The sequence below is a fragment of the Prionailurus viverrinus genome, chromosome A1 (assembly GCF_022837055.1).
Source record: "Prionailurus viverrinus isolate Anna chromosome A1, UM_Priviv_1.0, whole genome shotgun sequence".
NCBI lineage: Eukaryota > Metazoa > Chordata > Mammalia > Carnivora > Felidae > Prionailurus > Prionailurus viverrinus.
Window position 1 is genome coordinate 110,538,088 of NC_062561.1, and position 9,529 is coordinate 110,547,616.

Below are 9,529 nucleotides of genomic sequence, written 5' to 3' on the forward strand. Positions count from 1 at the left end.
GAGACGACGGAGATGGGGCAGCATCCTGGGTCCACTGTTGGGTGCAAGTGGGGCCTCTTCCCTCCACTTTTCTGCAGACCATGGCTGTCTTGGTGTGGCCAGTGCATTCCTTCTGTGGTGCTTCTCCTTTGCTTCTGACTGGAGCAGACTGGGACATGACCATCAGTGCCTTTGTCCTCTGTGAGCTGGTCACTGCTATCTGGAGTAGGTGTCATATGTGGAGAAGTGAAGGAGGGGACTTCGTTAGCAGGCTTGGAGGCAAAATGGAAACATGGCCATGCTGTCTGTGGGAGGAGTAACTATTGGAGGAGAAAGGATGGAGTAAATTTCTGAGGGCTCAGGGAAGGGGAGCCCTCAGAGGACTGGGAAAGACAGACTGCTTTCCAGATTTGTCCAACAGCCATGGGCAAGTGCCAGGCTAATCCTGACCCTGTCATTCCACTTTTGGCACCTGCTAGAAGGATAGAGAAGGAAAATGGGCGGGTATGTACTTCCAAGTCCTCGGTGGGATTTCCTAGGATCAAGCACAACAAGCAGAAAAATTAAGGATATATAGCGTTGTGTTTGGACATTTTTACTGGATGTGTTGGGATTTATATTCTCCAAAGTCCAGGTGTGCTGTTGGATATGGAGTCCTGGATCAATGGAGGGAGAGAGAGCACCTAAAATCCTTTTCTTACCACAAGTTAGCCGGCCTGTACTCACTACTTCCGTCGTTTTTTTCTACTTGCACTTGAAAATTTTAAATAAATCGGTCTATTCAGTTAAGACTTGGCTAATGCTTGGGGGAAGAGAAAACTGCAAACACTTGGAAAACCATCTCAATGACTCAGCTTCCAAGATGTGAATCTCAGCAGAGCAATTTTGAGGGCAAGCGGCGGAAGTGGGGAGACTTGTAGGACTCAGCTGAGATGGCCGTGAGGACCTGGAGGGCTGTGTGGGCCAGGACTCAGAAGATGTACGGCGCCCCACAGTAGTAAAGGCAGCCCCAGACCAGGCAGGTGGCCTTCCCTTGGACTGGTCCTATTCTGGTCTACTCGACCTCTTGCAACTGAAGGGTGGACCCCGCCTGGGTCACAATGGCCCCCCAGGTGGTATGGGCGCTCGGGGAATGCTTGAACACGGAAGGGTAATATTTCCAGTGAATAACAAGCCCAAAGCATTAGAACTAGACTTCAAACCGTATCCCAAGCCCAAGTCTCCACTTTCTGGATGAGGAAAGGGCTCAAGCAGGAGAAGTGCACAGAGCCGGGAATTCCAACTCCAGCTATTTTGACGAATGTTAATCTTCTGGAAAGTTGTTTAACAAGAATATGGGGCTCTCGCACTCCAAAAATAAATGGCTCCGAATAGAGCATTATTTGGGGTAGCACTGGCTCGCTGAGACTCTGGAGGGCCCCCTGCATCTAGTGCTGATCGATGGAGCTGCAGTGTCGAGGCTGCCACACGGGGGCGGCATCCCTCTTCCTTTGCCTTGGGTCAGCCTCCTTAACGCCATCAGTCCTGAAGTAGTCCCAGAACTTGGAGAACACAGTCAGCCATCTCCTGTCCTTCACAGTAGCTAAAAGCACAATAGGTGTGGTTTAACAGAGGCCTCCGGCCAGAAAGCAGGGGATCTTTTATGGGCTTCTGCTAGTAAGCCCTTCGATTCTTATCACTCAGAGTGCGGCATCGCTAGTTGCAAACGAATGTTGGACGGACCCCAGACCTTGGAGAATTACCCAGCCCAGTACTTGTCACACTCGGCTGGGGATCTTGCTAGAAGGCAGGTTCTGGTTGAGTGGGGCTGGAATGGGGCTTGAGAGCCCACAGGTGTAGCAATCTCCCAGGTGATGCCCATCGTGTAGCTCATATTGACCCTGAAAGACTTAAAGCCTAGGAGCCTCAGTTTCTTCTTCGGTAAAATGGGGACCACACCAGTCCTGTCCGTCACATGAGATGATGGTTGTGGAAGACGTTCATGACAAACAAGAGGGGTAAAAGTGTGATGAACGCCAGGCATGTCATTTGCCTTTTGAAGTCCCACTGGCAGTGCAAAGAATAAGTATTCGCGGGCTGTGGAAGAATCTCCTTTCTTGTCCTTCCTTACCTGCCAAGAACCCAGGCTCCTGAGGAAAATGCTGAAGGGAGGCCAAGGAGCAGAGAGACAATGACCGCCTCCTGGGGGCGGGGCCTCTAGCCCCCGGTTGGGGAGAGAGTGTTGCCTCCCCCACCCCTGAATCCTTCCTACCTGGTGCCAGATGCCCTACCATTCATTTTGACTTGAGCCACTCCTCTTGGCTCTGTGTGATCCCATTATTGGCCCCAGAAGGGGATGAAGCGGGACGAAGAGAGTAGGGGGTCTCCAGAGCTATGGACAGAGATTCCCAGGAAGCAGCTGCGTGATTATCTGAATCCTGGGCATCTGCTGCCAAGGAGCAACGACTGGAGTAAAAAAGGTGAGACACTGGATACCTAATTCAGTCTCTTCTCCTTGCCTCATGGTAGAGACCCCAGTCCTGAGTGGTAGATAAGACGCAAGTCTCCCTTCTATCCCTTGAAAGAGGATTGTTTCCTGTCCTTGACCAGCCTCTATGAGTTCTGTGTTCGTCAGCTTGTTTTCCGGATTTCTCTAATGCCTAATCAGGAGAATGGGTGTGAGAGACTGAACTGAAGTGGCAGGGGAGGGATGGGGTGGGGGACCCTTGCTGTGGATCAGCTTCTGGGCTCCCCCTTGAGGTAAAGAAGTGACTCAAATGTGCCTCTGAATCCCGTGGCAGCTTGTTGAAATACGGGTCATTGGGCCCCATGCTCAGAGGTTTTGATGCAGCACATCTGCAATGGGGGTCCACGCTTTTGCATTTCTTTTTTTTTTTTTTAATTTTTTTTTTTAACGTTTTTATTTATTTTTGGGACAGAGAGAGACAGAGCATGAACGGGGTAGGGGCACAGAGAGAGGGAGACACAGAATCGGAAACAGGCTCCAGGCTCCGAGCCATCAGCCCAGAGCCTGAGGCGGGGCTCGAACTCACGGACCTCGAGATCGTGACCTGGCTGAAGTCGGAAGCTCAACCGACTGCGCCACCCAGGCGCCCCCACGCTTTTGCATTTCTAACAGTTCCCAGGTGATGCTGATGCTTTGTTCTGGGGAAGGAGAGCCTGGGTAATGGGTAAAGGGGAAATAAATGAGGCTGTTGATGGACATAATAAACAGCTGAGGGTGAAGGCCATTGTGGGCAGGAGGTGGAAAGGGAGAGATTCGGGTACAGTTGCAGGAGTAGTAAGAGAGGAAAATGCAAAGTGTTCCTTAAGAAATGCCAAGTCAAAGTTGAAATTCCTTTGAGACTGCGTCTGGTGGCAGGATTTTCTGTCTCTTTGAATATGACATCCAGTTTACACTGGCCCTGGGGGTGATTTGGGCTAAATGATTTGCCCTCACTTGTGATCACTGATGTGCAGGGCCTCCCTTCTCCGGCGGGGGGGGGGGAGGGGGCTGGCCTTTGGCTTGTCTCCTTGGTGCGTCCCCTTGCCCAGGCTTTCACAGAGTCGGTAAGTCTCATTTGTTTCTCTGAGTGTGTCTTTGTCCTGGCTACGTTGAGAGCTTCTCCAGGGTGGAGAAGCGTTTGCTGAGTTGAGTTCCCTTCTCTAATTGGGACCTCGGTCCCCAAAGCCCCTTTTCAGGTATGCACATGTTCTGTCCATCCTCTCCTCAAACTGGAGGGGAGCTCTGTGGCTTGGAAGCGTCCTCACAGTTGAGGGATAAGGCTTTGGTGTATGGATATTCCCAGGTGAGACACACAGTGTCACGCAGTTTCCATTATATCAGACTCAGCTCTTCAGCCTGCTCTGCACAGCTTTTGAGGACCCTTTAAAAATAAGCCCTGAATTGGAATGCACTCATCAACAGCACTGTTAATGAAATTGCTTCCTGTTAATTTGAGTTTACAAACTAAATGGCTCCTGACAAGCTGGCGTCACTATGATGGTGCCCGCTTCTCAGGAAGGGCCAGTAGTGGCCACTGGAGGGCTTTACCTGGGAACCATGGCAAACCATCTGAGGGGCTCTGGTGCTTGCGGGACTTCAGTGGCGGTGGGGGTGGGGGGGAGTCAGAACTTCATTTGTTGGCTTAGTTTCTCCTTCACCTTCTCTGAGCAGTCATGGGACTGTGCCTTGGTCTGGGGATGCACCCATCAGCAGGGCCCACATCTGTCTTTAGGTGGCCCTTAGTCTAGTGGGGCCTGTAGATAAGCACATAATTCACCACGGAGGCGGGGTTGGATGGAGCTATGGAGCGGCTTGAGGGGGTGAGTCAGGGGCTGGGAAGCAAAGATGAGTAGGTGGTGGTTACATAAGCAGTGAAGAGAGAGGGGATGGCTTGACCCCGGGTGAGCAGGGATCGACAGACAGCTCAGGATGGAAAGATCAGGGCAGAGAATCCCCAGAGATAAGGAAAAGCTCAGTGGGTGAAGTTGCATAAAATGTCTCCACACTCCCCTTTGCAGGCTTTATTTATTTATTTTTCAAAGTTTATTTACTTAGAGCACAAGTCGGGGAGGAACAGAGGAAGACAGAATCTAAAGCAGGCTCCACAGGCAGCGCAGAGCCCGATGTGGGGCTCGAACCCACGAACTGTGAGATCATCCCCTGAGCTGAAATCAAGAGTCAGACACTTAACAGACTGAGCCACCTAGGCGCCCTGCAGCCTTTATTTTATAGAGAGGTTTGGGGCCCTTTGAAATTGAGCATGATAAATGCCATCGGAGATGGAGGTCATGGTGAGCAAGGTCACTTTATAAGAAAGACCACGGGCCCCCTGAGAGAGTTAATAAACCCAGGTGGAGTCGGGCTGGGTGATACAGGAGGATGGAGGAATGCATCCTCACCCCTGCCCATGCACCTGGGGGTGTGGGTGGAGGTGGTTGGCCCCCTGCACCTCTGCTGGGGTTCGCTGCTGCCTGACTGTGGCACACTTGAATAGGCATGACAGAGGGTCAGCTAGTGCAGTAGGGGTCTCACGTCTGTGGGGGCCACATGTGGCTACCGGGACCTGTACTGATGGCTGACCCCCTGCAGGACATAGCAGGTAAGTCACCCATGCAAACAGCCCGCTGTACTGGAGGAGAGAATTCCTGGGGCTTGGAACCCTTGTATCTTTGACACAGAGAAAAGGGGGTCTTGCTTTTTTCCCAAGGGTGTTGATAAACCCTGGTAAAAGTTTAAGCTAACACACCACTGGGTCTGATTTGCATTGTAGACAGATCGCGCTGTTTGTGTGGAGGGGAGAGGGGGGCAGGCTGGCTGCAGAGATGGTGGTGTGAAGCTGTGGCAGGCTGGGCTGGCTGTGGGACCCCCTCCCCTCCACAAGTAGAGGCCTGTATCCCTGGGAGATTGTGATCCTGGGGTAGGAGGTTTGCTGTGAAGAATGGTGGTCCGGGATTATGGCCAGGTTTCTGTGGTTAAGTGGGGATCACATTGTTTTGAGTATAATCCAAGGGAATCTGCTTCTGGGAACACACAGTTTTCATGTATTAAAAAAAAGTATGGCAGGGCATCTGGCTGGCTCAGTTGGTGGAGCCTGCGACTCTTGATGTCGGAGTTGTGAGTTCAAGACCCATGCTGGGTGTAGAAGTTACTTTAAAAAAATCTCAAAAAAAAAAAGTGCCTGGGTGTTTCAGTCAGTGAAGCGTCCGACCCTTGATTTCAGCTCAGGTCATGATCTCAGGGTCATGAGATTGAGCCACACTTTGGGCTTTGTGCTGGGCATGGAGTCTACTTGAGATTCTTCCTCTCCTTCTGTCTCTGCCTCACTCGCATGCTATCTCAAAAAAAAAAAAAAATGGCACATATTCAGAGTGGGAATCTTGTGAGCCACAAGCAGAGTAGTAATCCATTTGGGGGACGTCTTTTCTCCACAGCCCCCACCTCCTCCAATTCCTGGCCCTTAGAACAGGGCGAGTTGACAGTGACCAGATAAGGAAGGGGGTGGGGAGTGGTTTGCAGGAGGGACTTTGGTGAGGATGCAGGTGGTTTGGCGTGACCACGGTGCCACGGGGGGCTCCAGCCCCCGTGGTCTCTGTGATCACTCGCTGGAAGACAAGTTGGCCATTTGTTGTCCTTGTTCAACCAGGCTCCCTGATTTCTGACATCCAGCTATAAAACCGTTTTGGCTGAGGTTTCTGTGGAAATACTGGCCCCCACCCATAATTGCAGTGACCAGGCTGTTTGTGGGGTTCCCTGACAAGTGAGTGACCTCCTCTTTGTCTGTCAAGCTGGTGGGAAAGAGGAATATACCTGTTTTGGATCTCCCAGAAGACAGTCCAGTGCTGTGGTGTCAGAGATCACAGGTTTGCCGTTCCTGGTATGAGGACCTGGTATGTCCTGGTATGGACAGTTGTCTTCAGCCACTTGTTTGTGTCTCTTCTGCGTGGCCCTCTCCCTCTCCCTTCCCTTGTGGACCTGTGTTTGCTCTCAGGGGCAGTTTTCTCCTCCTGGTGCAAATGGATGCCCTTACCTTCTCCTCATACTGGGCTCTGGGGCAACATGAAGGAGCCTCTGTGGAGGCTCTGGTGATGCACCCTGCATGCTGTTTTGGGGCCTTTTCCTTCTTAATTCATAGTGTAAATTGGTGGTAATTAAATGTTCTTTTCTTTTCTTTTCAGCCCTGATTGTGGTAAAATAGCCCGGTTCATAATCCCCCCCCTCCCCGCCCCCGCCCCACACACCAAACATGGGACCACGGGGGTGCCCGGGTGGGTCAGTCGGTTAGGTGTCAGACTTCGGCTCAGGTCACGATCTCATGATTCATGGGTTCAAGCCCTGGTTCGGGCTCCGCTGACACCTCAGAGCCTGGAGCCTGCTTCGGTTTCTGTGTGTGTCTCTCTCTCTCTCCCCTTTCCCACTTGTGCTGTCTCTCTCTCTCTCTCTCTCAAAAATAAATAAACATACACACAAAATGAAAAAAACAAAAACATGAGACTATGTGAACACCTTGCTAGTGTCCTTCCTGAGGCCTGGAGGAGGCTTATGTTAGGGTGGCCTGCTTGCGCCCTGAATCTTTGAAGGGCCTTCAGCAAAGCTCTGCACCCTAAAAATGCGAATGGCCCATTTCTGGCTGTGTTGTGTAATGTGGTGTCACAGGGACCGTGGGTGTACGTGTTTTCTGGGGCTGCTATAACACAGTACCTCACGCCAGGGGACTCAAAGCCCTGAATTTCTTCTCTGACAGTTCTGGAGGCCTGTACTCTGAAGTCAGGGTGTTCACAGGGCTGGTCCCTTCTGAGGTCTGTGAGGGAGAAGGCCCCTCTCCTGGCTTCTGGTAGTCCCAAGTGTTCCTTAGCTTGTGGATGGGGTTTTCTCTGTGTCTTCACGTTGTCTTCCCTATGTGTGTGTGTGTTTCTGTGTCCAAACTTCCCCTTTTTATTTTTTAAAAAATGTTTATTTTTGAGAGAGAGAGAGAGCACAAGTTGGGGAGGGACAGAGAGAGAGAGAGAGAGAGAGAGAGAGAGAGAGAATCTGAAGCAGGCTCCAGGCTCCAAGCTGTCAGTGCAGAGCCCGACTTGGGGCTTGAACTCATGAACCACAAGATCATGACCTGAGCCCAAGTCTGACTGCTGCTTAACCGACTGAACCACCCAGGCGCCCCCAAATTTCACCTTGTTATAAAGACAACAGTTCTATTGGATTAAGCACCATTCTCATGACTTCATTGTACCTTGATTAACTCTATAAAATGCTGTTTGCAAATAAGGTCCCATTCTGAGGTACTGGGGGCAAGGACTTGAACATAACTTTTTTCAGGGGAACACAACTCAGCCCATAAAAGGCGCCTTCTTGTGCGGGATTCTCAGGGCCTTCCAGCACACACACCTGCTCAGAGATGGGGCTGGGTTGGCTGAGGGTTTCTGGGATTGTCCTGTGAGCAGGCCCAGGGGCTGGTCTGTTGGGAACGGCTTCTGGCCTTAAGCAAAGATAGCAAGAAACCTTGTCGTTGAGAATTCTGCACAGGGGTGTTCCACCTTCCCAGACTCCCTTTGCTTCATCTTTCCTGCTACCCCTCCCCCCTCCTGTGTGGGCAGTTGTGTGAGAAGGTATGTGAGCAGAGATGGTGGCACAGTTGGCTTCCCGGGGTCCCTGCTGCGGTGGTTCAGGGCGATTCCAGAGAATCAGGTATAACTGTATGTAAATCACACCCAAATGTGTGAGAGCTCCCCTTCCTCTTTGGCCAGTATAAATGTGCCAAGGGCCTGGCCGATTTGGGTTCTGGAAGGGTGGGAGGGGCCCGATCTGCTAGTCCAGGTATGAGTCAACCAAAGTGTAAACTTGGGAGGGCAGGGGCTGGTGACCCCTATTACGTGTCTCCAGGAACAAGGTGGTCAGCGGTGAGCCCTGCATGGCGTGTCCTTGGCTGCCCTTTGTGCCAGTTCTTTCCTGCGTGTTTCTCTTGGAGTTGCAGAGTAATCACCAGGACACCGACTCCATATGTAGCCTTGGCTTCACAAACCTGGGACAAAATGGCAACAACTGAATTTCCAATGTAGATCTCGCCACATTTAATATTTATGAATGGCAATAAAAGGGAAGGTTGGAATTGTATCTGCGGTTCCCAACCACAAGCCATCATTTTGCACACTGAAACATCTGTTTTAAGGTCATAGCAGAGAGTGTCGGGTAATTGGCTCCCTTTTGTCCTGGGCCCATCAGTTAGACCCCATCAACTTGATTATAAATCCTCAGGGATTTATTAGTAAACAACATTTGGGGAGACTGACGCTGTCACACTGCAGCCAGGGAGCTTGGAGTGTCTGAACTTGGGCCCATCACTGCTTCCTGGACAGCCACAGAGTTGATAGTCCCAGGCCGCCCTGCAAGGAGTCCCCTGGGGGGAAGGAGGTAGGGGAGAGAAGGTACGGTTCCTTGGGAAGGAGGCAGTGAGAGGTTCCTGCCACCTGATGGCCCTTGGGCTCTTGGTGCCCCAGAGATGAGGGTGCAGAGATGTTTGGTGCTGCCTGGAGGACTGAGGGAAAAGGGGGAAGGTGTGGAACCGGACAGGCCTGGCTCAGTCCCAGCTGCAGCACACATGAGCTGGGTGACTATGGGCAAGGCACTGGGGTTTTCTGTGCCTCAGTTTCCTCACCTGTCAAATGGAGGTGATAATAATAGTCCTATCTGCTGGGTCTAGTATGAGGATTAACAGGAATGTGTGGGAAGGTCCAGTACCATTCTGGACACCCAGAGAGGTCCCACAAGTAGTCCGTTACTGCTAGGGATGGAGGGGAGAGAACAGAACCAAACGGTTGGGGGCCAGGCGGCTTTCCATAGGAGCACTTGAGGGCCCTGGCATTAGCGAGTAGAAAGAGCTGCTTCACCGAAGTTTCTGTATGGCTTCCTTCCTTACGTGGGCCTGCACGGGAGAGAGGAAGTTGGTGATGACACATTGCTATCGGGGCTGGGAGAGTGGGCAGTGTCCCTATGTTGCATGGCCCCTCACATTGCTGTCGTGTTGTACCCCCAGGCCTCTGGGTCCAACTGCCCTCCCTCAACTCCTATAGG